Here is a 14,711-nt window from a genome sequence, read left to right as displayed (position 1 = left end):
ACACCTAGTGAAAAATGAATGAAAGAATGTGTGAATGAATGAAAAGAATGGGAGTTAATGCTAATGATTGAAAGTTGGGTCTATTGTAAGGATAGCCTCATAAAGTACTCCTTTGAATGAATGGGGTTCCTAGATGAAAGGTTTTCTCATCTTTGGATCCAAGAGCTTCCTAAATGAATGAATGTGGGTTAGGATGAGTATTCCTTCGTGAGTTGAGATAAGAGTACTTAGTAGCAATTCTTATCCCTAAATGAATGAATGTTGGGTTAGGATGAGTACTCATTTGTGAGTTGAGATGAGAGTTCTTAGTAGCAATCTTTATCCCTAAATAAATGAATGTTGGGCTAGGATGGGTACTCATTCGTGAGTTGAGATGAGAGTACTTAGTAGCAATCCTTATCCGTAAATGAATGAATGAAATGAATGTCCAACTCTGTGGGGGAGTATTGTTTAGCACCGAGAGGATATGAAGATGGGTGGATACTCTTTCATTAGTTGAGATGTGAGTATTTAGTAGCAACTCTTAAGATGGGTGCCCCTTCGTTAGTTGAGATGTGGGTACTTAGAAGCAATCCTTCTATCCCTTAACTATGTGCCCACATAGGACTAGCTAGTGGTCTCTACCACGTAATGGCTAAACGAATGACCCTACCTTACGCAAGTGGGGATCCCTCATCCGGTAAGGGTTACTACCGGGATTCCATGTCAAGCTCCATGGTCTATGTCAGTTAAGGCTCTTCCTCCACATTAATGAATGAATGAACTAAGGTCTCTTAAGGGTGTACTACTTAGGATAGGTGGTGGAATGGGACATCATCTAGACATTGCACAAGTAGACATTTAAGGGAGATCTTGGTGTGTCTTAGTAAGGGTAATGAATAAATGAGTCTCTTTGGGCTAATTAATGAAAGTGTTGGTCTTTGAGCATGCTAATGTGAAAGTGAGTCATAATGAATTGAATGTAAGTGCTTATGTTGAATTGAATGTATGTGATGATCTTATGTCATTAGTGAATGAAGTTGTCTAAATGCACTAAGTTGAATCAACGATTTATGTTGATATGTCAATTGAGCTTGTCTTGTGTAGCCTTAAGGATCACTTGGGTGTGGTATGGAGAGGTAGTATAGGCCGCCTCACCATGTCTTACTTAGGTGAGTCTTGGGATGACATTTGATGAGTGTTCTAGCTTTATGAAGTGACTTTTTGGCTTATGTGCTTATATGTCTTATGTGATTAATTGGTGAAAGTTTAGGTACGCATGGTAAGTGCACTTTGTGTGACCTTAAGGTGGTGCCTTAGTGTGGGTGATGGTATGGGACGTTGCCCATACATTGCACAAAGGTATTGCTTAAGGGTTACTTAAGGTAGAGGTCCAAGGCTAGAAGGTAAAGGTATATGGGTTTGTATGTTTATGATGTATTGTGAAGCATATGACTTTGTATTGTTAGTTGTGACTTGTAAGGTGCCTATTATGTTGATTTTTATTAAAATGGCATTAAAGCATATCTTCCAAACAAATGTCCTTTTAAGCATGTTTTGCATATCCTCATACTTAGTACGTGTGTTGTACTAACCCATTTCTTCTATTTTACTACAAGTGTATGTTGTGGTACATAGGGGGGATTGTGCTTTGGAGTTACTTGGATTGCTTCACTCTTCCAAGTCTTTCGTATGTCCTCAAGATTCGAGGACTATGTTTAGAAGTTTCTTAGTCATTGTAATAGACACTTAAGTTTCTTTTATTTGTAAAGGGACGTGTCCCTTACTATGTTTTAAGTTCTTGTCTAAGATTGGCTAAAGAGACTTAGTAGTTCCGTTTGCATATTGACATTTTCGAATGTTGATGACTCTTGAAGTCTTATGTTTTTATTGAATAAAAGTTTTAAATTCTTAGTGATTTTTATGATCTATACAATGAATGAATGCTAAGGCTTGTATAAGACCTCCGAGAGGTCGAATACATACGTAACGGCTAGGGGGTGCTCTCGGGTCATTACATTAGTTGAATAGCCCACTTAGACCAAAAGCCTAAGTTTGGGGTGAGGTGAAAAGATAAGGGCAAGTCAAGAAGTACAAGGAAAGTCTCGTCTTACCCATAGTTTTGAGAAAAATGGATCCCCTCCATATAAAAAAAGAGAGAAAAGAGAAAGAAAAAGAAAGTTGTGGAATAAAGTACAAAAGAAATGGGGTTTCCAAACAATCCATGGAAAGGGAATACTAGGATGACTTATGAGCACTAAAGAGAATGATGAAGGAAAAGGAAATGAAGTGTTGTGAGTACCACATTTCATGAGGATGAAAGTCACTGAGCCTAAATGACCATACCTTTGCACTCACCCCTATTACAAGCCTTGAAAAAGACCTTTTGATCTTGAGTGAGCTGAAACAAATGTTGATCGGAGTATACCGATAAACCTATGGGTGAAAGTATGCATCGTGTTCATCTTTGTTAGTGTGAGCGTTGCATTTGATTCTGAAGCTTTAAATTGTAAACCATTGTGTGTGAATATGAATCATTCCTTGTGTGAGGGAATTTGAACACTTTTGTTGCGCTTGAACTTGCATTTGAAGCAAGTATTGTGAGCATAAGACTCTTTTATATAAGTGAGTCACAACTTGAATCTTTCAGTGGACATTTGATCTTTGCATAAGTAAATTGAGTCTTGTTGTGTGCATTCATGATTGAGTCTTGTGTAGCACTGGTCGAGACACCCTTTTTGAACGGCTGAAGTTGCGTTTGCTTGACGACAAGCAAAAGTTTAAGTTGGGGGTGTTGATGAGTCCACACATTGGACTCATTTACGGCTATATTTTGATAGAATTAGTGTCCTCAAATGCATATTTTATCTCAATATGTGATGAAAACCCTTAAGTTTCAGGTATTTGGAGTTTAAGGGAAAGCATGGACACTACTTAGCAAAAAGGAACAAAGGTAGCAGAAAGAATGACGGAATGAAGATCTGAGATTCACCGAACCCATTCGGCGAGCCGCCAAAAGGTCTTATCCTCGCCTTTTGTTCTATTGTGCTGAGCCCTGAAGGAAAGGATCAGACCGGTGGTGAAATGGAGCAGTCGGCGTATTGTCGAGCAGTTCCGCAAAGAAGTACTATATCGCCCAATGATCCAAAATATGACGATGCTGAAGGATAGAGCAAGACGGCGATGAAACATACCAAAGGGCGGATCGCTGAGTTGATCAGTGATCTCGACTAACGACACCGAATGATCCGTTGCAGCACAGATTTTTGAAAACTATAAATACTCATTGAGAGTTGTAGCTTAATATCATATTTTTAATATATAGTTTTTAACATAGATTTTTGAGTTCTAAGTTTGGAGAGGGTTTTGAAGAACTTGAAGATTCAAAGGGCTTCAATACCAACAATTTGGGTTTGGGTCTCTTAGATGTTTCACTCTTGGCTGGTTTAGAGACTAAGATCTTCATACCCATTTGAATGCAAACTCATTTTGGTATAAATTTCTCTCTTTTTTACATGTCTAGCTAAAACCCCAATTTTTGGGGTGTGATTATGTGAATATGGGTTAGATTTTATGTTAGGTCTTGCATGCTGATAGTTTATTTGTTGTTTAGATGTGATTTTGTTTAGTAGTTGTGTTGGAACTTAATCAAATTGTAGTTGCTAATACGATTTCACCTTTGTGTTTTTTGGCTTGCTCGAGAGAGAGGTCGTAAAACTAAGACTACTAAATTGATGGCCGATGGGATTGGGTCGACATGAGGTTCAGCTTGAGAGAGTGAACCCTAGTCCTTCTCCCACACACTAAGCTCAAGAGAGTGAGTGGGCTAAGGCGGAGGTTGTTCTTCATGCGGCAAGTGGGTGTCCGAGAGAAACCCATTTGATTCGGGGTAAGTTGTTCGAGAGAAAGCTTACCCCCACTATAGTCTAGCCTAGTCACAAATATTTAGCGAAATTACTATCAAAAGGATGTACCCAACGATCTAGTCTAACCCGTATTCCTATCACATCCCAAGAATTCCCTCTCCTTGATTAGCACTATTTGCATTTTTGTTGTTTTTACTTACTTGTGACAAACCCCATTGATAATTGACACTTGCGTCACCCCTTAGTTTAACATGTTTATATTCGATAATGTTTTTAGTTATGACTAATTTGAACTTGATTTTATTTTTCTATTAATTCTCAAGCCCACTCCCTTGGGACTCGACCCCAACCCTTGGTTGGGTTACTATACTATTGTACTATCGTAGACACTTTCATTGGAAGTTGTGTCTTGATTACGCAAACATCATATATCTCGTAATAAATGAAGGTGAATGGTCGGGCCCAAATTGGGATGTGGTATGGTAAGTGGGGACCAATGGTCTCGGTGTTGTTGTTTTTAGAAGGATGGTCATGTGTATTGTCTTTCAGGATACAGTGTAGTGCTCTAATCTTGGCCCGGTGAAGTGCTCTAATCTTGGGCATCAATGCCCGGAGTCACCTCTGAATGAGCTGTAGCTGCACTCGGGTCAGCGAAGCGTGTATCCCCCAATGAGGTCTGCACAGATGCATCGATAATGGCCTCCTCAATCTCTGAAAGGCGCTCATAAGAAACCTCCTCAGCAACCCCCAACATCTCATCATCTGTCTCTGCCTCAAACTCGGGATCAGCTGCCTACACAACTCTAACCTTATCTCTGGTGGTAGCCGGAGGAATATCTGGTGCATCTGGGATCTGCACCGTCCCGAAGATCATGGACATGTTGGTGGACTTTAACTGATCCACATCACTCCTCAACGCAGCAATAGCAGCCTTCAAGGCCGTCACCTCCTCGGTGGCCCCTTATCCACGCTCACACATTTTTATACTCGCCGCATGGGTATCAATGGTAGCGCTCAATGGTGTCATAACATCTGCCAGGGCAGTCTGAATCATACCCGAAATGAAGGCCTCGAGACTAGCAGCCCAATGATTGGTAAAGTGGGCCAGTTGCCCCATCTAGAGTAATGCAGCCTAAGTGAGCGGGGTCTGGGACACAGCAGCAGCAACAGGTCTAGGAGGCAGTGAATCAGCAGAAGAACCTAGAGTGTCAGAAGGAACAACAGTAGAAGCACCTGAAGGCCGAGGGACCGGAGTAGGCAAAGATGCCTCTACAGGTAGTGAGTCTGTGTCTATAACCGGGGAAGAATCCACCGGGGTTGCCTTCTTCTTCTTCTCCGCCTCATATTTCCAATATTCTGCCTCAATCCTCCGTATATCAGTAAAGGATGTGGAATCACTTACACATCCTCATTTGCATCTCTCAGAAATCGTGCCCATCTGCACATCTCAGTGATCAACAGCGGGAAGGGAAGTGAGGTATGGCGTTGCTTTGCCCTCATGACCATCTCATGTGCCATAGTTATTCCTAGATTTATCCTTGTCTCCTCGATGATGCAACCTAGACAGGATGCCTTGGCTAGGCGGAGGATCGACTCATTCTGGGATGGTATGATAGTGATGCTTTTGAAGCCAAACCAGAACCGGGCAGCTACGTTGAGATCTTTCTTTTCAATCGGAGCTCCAATCTCCAGCAACATAGGACTACCTTCTGATATGAGCAGGGCCAACCATTTCTTCATATTGTCCAGAGTGTTTGTCTTGATCAGATTCTGTCACTCGTCATCAATGTCCTCGGGACAATCTAGGACAACATTAATAGCTTCACTATCACACATGACCTTCTTTCTTTGGACAGTGACATAATTAACCGGTTTGAATGTTGTTGCCTACTTCTTCCTCTATGGTATCAAGGCCCTATAAGAGGCGTGAAACTCTCGAACCCAATTTAGAATATATGGGCCATGGGGCTTGGTGAAGATCTAGAAATTATGAGACTTCAGACGGCTCATAATCTCTGGGTACCTATCAATCACCCCATCAGTGGGCATACGCTTCTCCTCAATAATCGTCCTCAGCCCTTCAGTCTTTAATCTGTTCATAGACTTGGGAGGTGGACCCTGAAAAGGTGGTGCAAGCACCACTGCCTGTGTTGGAACTGGAGGAGGAGTGGTGGTGGGCTGAGGATTCCTGATCCTAGATGGATCATTCATTCTTTTGGACCACACCTCTGCCCTATGTGTTGCTACTAGCTCATCATCATCAAAAGCTACAGTCTCAGGCTCTTGGTATTCACCCTCACTCTCAGAAGTGGTGACCTCTGGTGACATAGGTGCCTTCTCTTTCACTTTCCTTTCCCACTAGTTGTGGGAAGTTTAGTGGCCTTGCCCCTGGATGCAGCATCATCCTCATTGAGTGTAATCCCCTTTGCTTTTTCTCGGGGTGGCATATTTCTACCTATAACCTAAGGTCTAGCCATTTCTGCAAAATATTGGGAAAATTTAAAAATAATTGAATCAAAAGCACAGAAAAACATTTGCACACAGACTCGTCGAACAGATCGGCGAGTCGCTGAATCACTTTGGCATACTAGATCGGGCTCGCAGAAAAGATTGGCTCAAAATTCTCTGAAAAAATTGGCATGTCGGCAATAGTAAGGCCTTTCAGCGAATCGCCGACAACATTCGGCGAGCAAGTATTAGCCCGCCAAAAGTTACAGTGCAATTAAGGCTAAGGCGTGTAGACATAGGGCGATCAAGAAAACATTCGGCGACCTCAAGCTTCTCGCTGAAAGTTACAGAATCAAACTACTCATTTAGCTTGACATTAAAGGCGAGATAGGGAACTTTGGCGGACCGCCGAGTGGTTCGGCGAGCTCGACCCAGCTCGCCAAACGACCCAACATACCTACTTTCAACCCAACTTCTCGAATACAACCCCGCAACCCTCGAAAACAAAATCAAAGCATGCACAACTAAAATTTGGCTGAGACCCATTACACCTTTTACCTCGTGATACTCAGACTTCTCTCGGTTTTGCCAAATTTGGCCATTTGATGACTTTCGCCCTTAAGAATGATGTCACCCGCTCTATCATTGGGCAAATTATGTCATTTGGCACAACTATGGGTTACTCAGACTTCACCCGACTAAACCCAATGACGTGAAAGCCCAACCCCACAAGATTTAATACATTTGAAGGCACAAAATTACGAGAATTCAACATTACAAACTCTACGGGCAAGATTATCACATTAAAACAGGCATTCAAACATACTATGTCTATCAGAGAGGCCCAGCACATAACACTAAGATAAGATAATTTGCATAAGAGTTCAAAATTCTAAAAATAAACTCGGTGTTCGGAAAACCAACCTTTAATGCCAAATTAATAAATATTGAATTTCTAGGCGGCAATGTATTTCCACTCCGAGCACAAATCAACGACTAAAATACCATAGAAATGCAAAAATATAGGGAACTAAAGTGCGGGTGTGAGTTTGGGATGATTAAAAGTGAGGGAAAGTGAAAGAGTTGGAAGTTTGAACCTTTGGCCTTTTAAAAGTCATCCAGTTCTCACCCATTCAGCGGCATTAGTAGTGCTCGCCGACCCACTCAGCGACACGCCGAGTGGTCACCTACCTCGCCAAGTTTTACGGGACCTCCAGTTAATGTGGGGGTCAAACAATGTACTAGATTGCAATCACCGACTTGGTCAGCGATTTTCCAAGATTCTCTTGGGCTCGCTGAGTTTTACAGACTCCAATTTAAAATTATCTTGAGTCTAATGGTGGTCTAGGTCAGGATCGTTGACCTCTTCGGCAACGCGCCGAATGGACCTTTAGCTCGCCAACCTGCACATTTCAAAACTATCCACACTTCGACCTGCAAAATCAACACACCATTATTTCTTAAAGAAAAAATAAAGTGATAAACACTTGGGTTGCCTCTGAAGAAGAGCCTTAGTTAATGTCGTGGCACGACACAACTCCCCACTTAAGTTCTATTAGTGAGGTTTGCCTCATTTTTATAAGGCTACCTCTCTTTTGGCTCTGGGTAGAGAGAAGACAACACCTCGCCCATTTGGTACCCAGTAGCTGACTGAGCATAGAATGAGAGGTCGTCATCTGGTTTAGCATCAATACACTCTATCTTATCTCCACTAACACTCTGTTTTGTTCTTCGACTTTGTGTTGAATAATTAAGACGACCTCTTCAATTTGCCCGCCCTCTTGTTTCTTCATCTTTTGATGCTCGTGAGGGGGAATGTACCTGTCCTCCTTTTTGGACAGCACCTCCAAGTCATTGACCTTTTGAGCCAAGGTATCCAGCTGACCCAGTAAAGTGACCAAGCCTTGGTCCTTTTCTTTCTCCATCTTCTCTTTGTTAAATTTGAACACAAAATTAAGGAGTTGGGCTGCAGTCTTATAGGAATGTCGCATCAAGCAGCCCGAAGAGAGTTGATCAGCCATTATTCTATTTTCGGGGCTAAGACCCCGGTAGAAACATTCCAGTAGTAGTTTATCCGCAATCTCATGAGTTGGGCATTGCTACAATAGGATTTTAAACCTTTTCCACAACTCATACATTGATTCACCCTCCATTTGCTTGAAATTTAGGATGTTATCCCTAAAGATCAATAATCTCGAAGGAGGGTAATCCATTGGGTTCCTGTTGCTACCAATATTCTCCAAGTCTCTGCTCAAAACAGCAACACAAAAACTAAAACTAAAAATTAAGTAAGTTTACTATGTCTAACAAGAACAAAATTCAGCTTACAAAAATTTCTCAAATAACACCACTCTCCGACAGCGGCGCCATTTTGATTTCACGTATCACGACACTTCATCCAATACGAAGTGCCAACGATTGTTAGTCAGTAATATAACCCAACTAAGTGAGTTGGGATCGAATCCCACAGAGAGTGGTTTGTAATTGAGAATCAATAGGCAAGTAAAAATATGTTCAAGTCATTCATAGGTAAAAACATTTACGAATAAAAGCATGATTCAAGTTTGGGGTGACACAAGTGTCAAATAACAGGGGGGTTTGGTTTCAACTATCATCTACAACAGCAAATAACACGAAAATAACAAATATGGAAACGGGTTCTTGGGATGTGATTGGATTATAGGATAAGGTAGACAAATGGGTGATTGCAATTAACAGTGAATACTTGTAAACCAATGAATAAGCTAGACTTTAGTGGGGATAAACTTTCTCTCGAACAATTTACCCCAAACTACGAATTGGTTTCTCTCGAACACCAACAAGCAGCAATTAAGAACAATCTTCGCTTTAGTCCATTCGCTCTCTCGAGCTGAATGTGTGGAAAAGGGTTTAGGATTCACTCTCTCGAGCTGAACCCATAAAAACCCAATACCCACAGACCATCAAATCAGTAATCTTGGTTTTAAAACCTCTCTCTCGAGCAAGCCAAAAACACGAAGTCAAAGTTGCATTTGCACCTACAACCCTTTAGATTATGCCACAATTACTGAATGAAATCACTTTTAAATAGAATTTACACTATCAATTAACAATACCCAGCAGCTAAATCAACCTATAACTACATAATCTCACACCCCAAGAATTGGGGTTTTAGCTAGACATTATAAAAAGGAATAAATCGTTACCAAATTGTATTTTCATCAACTAGGTAACATTAATATAGTCTTTACAAAGGTTTAAGATGAAGAATCTTCAACACCCACTACCAATTTCTCAGAAATGGAAATCTTCAAAGCTAAGGAAATATTGTCTAAATACTTAGTTATAAGCTCTCCACTAGAAAACTGAACAAAATAAATAATAGATTCGAATTGCATAAAAATATGATACTAAACTAAAAATTCAAACATGTATTTATAGTTGCCAAAAATGTGTTGCGAAGGACCATTCGGTGCAATAAGTCGGGATCGCTGATCCACTCGGCGATCCGCCTTTTGGTCAATTCCATCGCATTTTTGCCTTGGCCATCAACAACTTCAAGTTCTGTAACTTTGGGCAATGTAGCACTGCATCGTGGAATCATTCGGCGACTCACTCACTGTTCCTTTCTATCGCCGACTTGATTTTCTCCTTCAAGGCTTGGCACATTGGAACATTAGGCGAGACCATGGCCGTTCGGCGACTCGCCCAATAGGTTCGGTGATCCTTAGGCCTTCTTTTCTTCGTTCTTTCATCTAACTTGTTCCTTTTTACTCAATAGTGTCCATGCTTTGTTCCTCAATCCAAATACATGAAATTCAAGGATTTACATCAGTTATTGGCACAAAATTTGCATTTGAGGACACTAAATCTATTAAAATAAATCCTTAAATGAGTCCAAATCATGGACCTATCAACGTACACATGGGACCTAGGATCACGAGTGATCCCAAGCTAACCCTGAAGCTGGCATATCATAAGCCTACTGAAACAACTGAATAAAGATATACTATGCGGAAGCTAAAACAAGAGATAAGTGAAGGATGAGGAATACCCAATACTGATCTGAATATATATAAAACTACTAAGATTTCAACGATACTGAACATTCACTCAAATCTAAAGATGAATCTAATACTATGTCTGTAAAGCCTCTACTGACTAGAGTTGCTAGGATATGCCCCCAACTAACTCTAGCAAAACTGAAAACTGAAATAAAAGTCTGAATAGGAAAGACATGTCTATTGTCCTCAAAGTATGAGAACTCACCGCTGAAGCTGCTGAATACGAATCGGGAACCGATCTATGCGTGATCTAGATGTTGAACACATTAACCTACATCAATAAAGGACGTAGCATAGAGTATGTATCAGTACTTGAAATGTACTGAGCATGCAAGATATAGATAATAGTTGAACAAAGTATTAAAGCCGAACAAACACAACTGAGTAATGACATAATTTGAACAGAAACATGGATAATGAAATTTAAATAAAAACTGAGCTAATTGCAATGACCAAGTACAAATCATGAATATAACATGTTAGGAATGAATACTGAAGTATAACTAAAAATTAGGTCAAATGCACTAGAGTGTGACCGTGGGAGCTACTATTAACCGACATAAAACCACGTGAGCTAAATGCGGAGTCTGATGTATACTCCCCATCAAGAGGACCCAATATACCTTGTTAGGGCTGTAAAGGCATGACTGGCGCGATGACTAAATCTGATGCCCACAGAGAGGACTTAAAAACCTACGGGGACATGTAGTTCTAGGACTATGAGGGTACGCTGAACCCTAGTCCAACTCGGTGTTAAGCCTACTCCCAATTGGAAATGTATATGACACAAAATAACCCAAATACTGGATAGCTCAATATTCTTACATGCAAATCTGAGAATGCAATATTTTGGTACTGACAATGAAACATTCGAAACTGCAGCATGTAAATCTATTTAACTAACCTAACAAGTGTAATTCATGCACTAAGAGAATCTACAGAACTAGGGTTCTAAGTTTCATGTAAGGAACTAAGCAACGATTTCATGAAAACATGATAATCTGATTAAGAATACTATAACAGCTAAATCACAATTAACATCTAAGGTTTTAAAAAACCCTATATCTAAACAAGATATAGTGGAATCTGACTAAATTGTGGGGACCTAGCGGATGAAAGGAACCCACTAATGAAATTCCACAAACCTGGTGATGAAATCTATGGAGTAATTCTTCGATTTCGGGGCTGGAACTGAAGTACACCTATTGTGTCTTCTTGAGGAAGCTAGCGCCTCTTTCTCCTCTTTTGCTCTAAGTGTTGATGATTTTTTGGTGAATGAGGGTTCTAGGTAAGTCTGACTAAGTTACTAGGCTTAGCCTGCGTAAAATGACGTAGTTTAAGGGCCTCCAACACATAGGAAAAATACCTAAATGATCCTAACATAAAAGCTGACAAAGGCCGTCCACATAGGGACCTACAAACCTTCGTTAGACCTACCAATTGTATGTAGGGGTCGTTAGTCGAGTCTTCCCAAAAGGGATTCACTAAAACAAGCATAATTTTTTACTCGGAGATGGGATTTTAGCAAACTTGGTGGCGTTGCAAGGAGGATGTAATTATCTTTCATTTGATAGTTATGGGCTACCTAAATCCTTTTGTGCTAAAAGTTATCACTGTTTGTAGTGGACCAAACAATTTCCCTCTAACTGGCTGTTGACCCTCCCCTACGGTTTGTAGGTCCAACCACGGACTATACTAATCGATCATGGGTGGGATCAGAGACTATAAAGATTTGAGCCTTAACAGCGAAACCCCACCTACATTATGTGGTCCCACCTACGGTCCATGGTGGTTCCGTTGGTACTGGCACAAGATTTTTTGAAATCTAGGATTTTCTTCATTTTGAGATCCGAAGTGTTACATAGCGAAACTATCAATATTACATTTCGAGGTTGTTTACCTAAAGGTTTGACCAAAAGTCAAATGCCTGAACTTAATAACATCAAAAACATAGAAACTTACATAAAAAAAAAACACTGTCCACTGACCATCCTTTCAGTCTCAGCAAGTCAAAAATTACTAGGGGAAATTATCAGAAAGCTAAATGCTTAAAATATTGAAAAATGAGGAAATAAACGTAGAAGATAAATGCACTTGTTCTTTTAAGTATATATCATTGGAACAAAAGATCAATTCACAATAACAATTAACTTTAACTTAATTTATAGGGTAAATAATATTATTGATCCCTTAATTATGAATAATTCTTATTAAGAATATTTAAACTTCAATATAAATTTTATCATTAAAAAAATTACACTGTGAACTTTTCAAGTTATACAGATGATGAAGGAAAAGAGCGAAAAAATCAATTAATAGATAAGGGTCACATATACATGTAGATATTTTGGTCATGTAGCAACTTTTTCTTGCAAAATAAAAGATATTCAAGAAACCACAAGCAGCTTTCTTTTCGACAATAATGTTTCCAAAAGGGGTTCTATTGGGATAGTGATTTTGTTAACAAACTGTGAGAAAGAAATTATATTTATTTTGATACCGCCAAAATCTTCCCTTCTTTCAAGTACTACACTTAGACTTTCATGATTGTATTTTTTTATGTTTTTTTCTAAAGACCTCTATGTCTAAAGGAGGAATTCACACAAATCCGTGTTGTTTAATATGCAAAAAGGAATATAAACTTTAAGTATGATTTTATCCGAATTCAATAGTTTTAAATCAGATTATATTAGAAGCACAATAATTAATTTCGAATGAATTAACTGAATTGGGGTTGTCCTAAAATAAAACTCATAAAATTTAAATTGTGAAATTTAAAGCACATGTACCTAGAATTTTCCTTGTTCTTATCTTTTTAGACTTGCTTTGTCGTCTTCCTTATAGGAATCTCATCTTAATTTTATGAGTTTGACTTTAGGACTACCTCAATTCATTTAATTTAGTCTATTCAAAACAATGATTTGTGCGTATAATAGAACCTGATTTAAAATTATTGAATTCAGATAAAATAATCCTAAGAAATAAATGTCCTTTCCTACAAATAAAATTTAGGGTTTGTACAGATAAATATTTTACTCCTTCATGTATAGAGGTATTCCTAAGGAAACATTATCACGACCCGATAGCACCCCCTAGTCGTAACACGCCGTACTCAATCCCGAAAGGGTCTTATACAAGCTTTATAGCATTCATTCATCGCGTAGGTAATTTAATAGTACTGAATTAAAACTTTTCATTTAAAACCATACGATTCAAAATATTCATTTAACAACCTTTCAAAAGACACAGCGGAAGTCTAAGTCTTAGATTGCCATCTGAGACACAATCTCAAGACATAAGTAGGGACACGGCCCTTTACAATCGAAAACTACTAAATGTCTATTACATGAAGAAAGGAAAGAAACTTCAAAAAGACACTTGTCCTCGATCTATGAGGACGTACCACTCTAGCTTTGGAGGAATAGCAATCCAAGAACTTTAATCTAGCTAGAAGCAATCACTTAACGGAACCTACACTTGTATTAAAATAAGAGAAATATGGATTTGCACACAAAAAATGTACTAAGTATGATGACCATGCAAAAACATGCTTTAAAAGGGACACTTTTCTTTGGAAGTCATGCATATGCCAATTCTTGAGAAAACCTTTGTGAACATAAATAAAAGAGGCATAAAATACAACCACATCATCATACAAGTCATTCCATCACATTAAGCCTTCACCTTAACTAACCCCAATGCCATACCTTCTGCAATGTATGAAGAGCGTCCCATACCACTATCCACACTAAAGTACCACATTAAGAATACCAAAAGTGAACCTACATTCATCCTTTCACATTATCCATACATAAGAGATATGACATTTCATAAGACGTGACAAGGAGATAACTCATAATACAATCTGAGTATAGAATGCTTTGTTACAATTAAGAATATAAGATTCCACATTTTCATTAGCTTCTTTAGGAGGACTTTCATTCATTAGTCATTAAGACTTAGAGAACTCACTATAGCCCTCTTGAAGCCTACTCGTGCCATGTAAGGATAGCATCCCATACTACTACCCACACTTCATAGAACTTCTCAAGAAACTATAATGCACATCTCACATGATGGGAATAGGCATTTAACCGACATAGACCATGAGAGCTAATTCATGGAATCCGGTGTCATATGACCCCACATCGAAGAAAGGTGTTCTACTTGACTAAGGTAGGACTAGGTGATATCTTAGCTTTGGTAAGAAAACCACTGGCTAATATATATCCTATGTGGGCACATAGTTATGGGATAGGAAGATGTTCATTGGAACCCTAGCCTAACATTGGGAGAGTTTCCTTCTTACCATATCCACTCGGTGCTTAGCCTTCATTCCCGCAGAGTAGTTCATTCACATTAACATCAATGTACT

The sequence above is a fragment of the Solanum tuberosum genome, unplaced genomic scaffold (genome assembly GCF_000226075.1).
Source record: "Solanum tuberosum cultivar DM 1-3 516 R44 unplaced genomic scaffold, SolTub_3.0 scf00029, whole genome shotgun sequence".
Taxonomy (NCBI): Eukaryota; Viridiplantae; Streptophyta; class Magnoliopsida; order Solanales; family Solanaceae; genus Solanum; species Solanum tuberosum.
Note: the sequence above shows the minus strand (reverse complement) of the source record.